This window comes from Bactrocera neohumeralis, chromosome 4 (genome assembly GCF_024586455.1).
Source record: "Bactrocera neohumeralis isolate Rockhampton chromosome 4, APGP_CSIRO_Bneo_wtdbg2-racon-allhic-juicebox.fasta_v2, whole genome shotgun sequence".
NCBI lineage: Eukaryota > Metazoa > Arthropoda > Insecta > Diptera > Tephritidae > Bactrocera > Bactrocera neohumeralis.
The window spans coordinates 53658066-53660073 of NC_065921.1; positions in this window are offsets into that span (position 1 = coordinate 53658066).

Sequence of the window (2008 nt, forward strand, 5' to 3'; positions counted from 1 at the left end):
ACAAGTTTTATAAAGCCTGAGCCTTGCACACCGAAAATGGTCGGCAGTCTTCAACAACCCAGGATGTAAATTTTTTACAGCTTCATTCTTGTCTTCCACCGTTACGGTTCTTAATTCTTGTGATGTTTTAATATTTCTGCAGCATGGGTGACGAATTAGGTTAGACGTCTGACCATTATAATATTTCAATACTTTTAAGCAAGTGCGGCAGTAAACAAAACCTTCCAGTAAAGTTCCGTCCGGTTTCAAAATTTCTGATAAAATATTCCATACGAAACTTCGGCCTTTGCGCTTACCAGACAAGCTGTAACTGCCATTCGCAATTTTGCAACCAATAGAATCTTCTTTTTCGGCCATTATTTTCAATATATATCATGTAATATGTATCATATAAAATTCTTAACACTCACAAAGCAAATTAATCAACTGTACTGACGATTACACATAAACAAAAAATGCTTTGCACACTCGAGCCTAAACTCGGACACTCGAGCCTACACTCGGACACTCGAACATATTGATTCGCAAAACACCCGAACCCAAACAAACACGTATGAACGACACTCGAGTGTTGTGATCAGCACGTTCGCCTGCGCACAGTCGCTAACGAGCAATCCTTCTGCTCGTTCAAAGAAAGCGATACAAGCCGGTTTTGGGTAAGTGTTCGAGTGTGCACGGAAATTGTGTGTCCGTTGCAGATCTCTGATATGCACATATGTATGTATTTATGTATATTTTATACGATTTAGTAGCATTTCTTATATGTGTACATATGTATGTATTTGCATTTTCTTTTTTTTTTTTTTGCTCGCCTTTGCTTATTCATTATAGGCGATCCTGCTTGTTGCTTTGTTCGCCCAAGGGGTATCACCAAAACATACAAGTAATAATACTTGACTTGGAAAATTTTTTTTTTTTTTTTTTGGAAAATTATAGTGTGCTTGGAAACACAAAATAAGCAATAGGCAGGTACCGTAATTTTTTCATTTATTTCGGTACCTATATATGTACATACATATGTATATACCGAACTGTCTAACCGGTTCTTTTTATAGAACAGTTGGGTTATTTCTTATTAACTGTATGTCGTATTACAGCTCAAACTGTATTTTAACATACATATGCGCATAAATACTTTTATTAAAAATTAAATTGGAAAGGACTCACTTTTTTCTCCGCCAAGGGTTTTTGGGCAATTCTTATGTATGTATGTATGTGTTGTCTCTAGGTCGTTTCTCTTTTTGGTTTTTATTTTCCCTTTGATGTTTTCCGTGTTTAGTTTGTAGTCTGTTCCCACGTTGCTTCTACTCCTTGTTTGCTCTGCCGTATGTTTGATGTTTTTGTCACTGTATGTATATATGTATGTACTTGATATTTCAGCACTGCACTGCACTCTAGGTACAAGTATGTGTTGTTTTTATGTTTTATTTTCACTTCACTTTAGTTTTATTTCATTAGTTAATTTGTATTATATCGCGCCCGTTTATATATTAAGCAAAGTTGAGGTTATTGACCTTTCTTTTGGGTTATAACGCGCCCGTTTAATATATAGTTATAATAATTGCTTCACTTTTTTTTTTTGTTTTTTCTTTATGTATTGGATCGTTCTGTGTTTAATTTTTATACAAATTTTTTTTTCACTTGTGGTTTTTTATCTTACATGTGTATACACATAGGTGCCTTTCTGAGCGGCTCGAAGGACCATTTGTTTGATGGAGTTAGTTTCTATGGATTTCGCGGGGTATACTTACTTCGCCTTTAGTTATGTATCCTTTTTTTTAATTTAAATTAAAGATTGGCAATTTTTTCGGAATCACTAACTCAGCGCTTTTTGTATTATTTTTTGTTTTGCGGGCACAATTCAACTTTATAGTAATAAATATAAAAATAAATATTCAAATTTTTACACAGTTCTGATTAACTTTTATAAATTTGTTCACTGTTATTTCACACCAGTAAACGCGACCGGAACGGTTTTCCAAATTTAGTACCACAACTTTGACGAAAA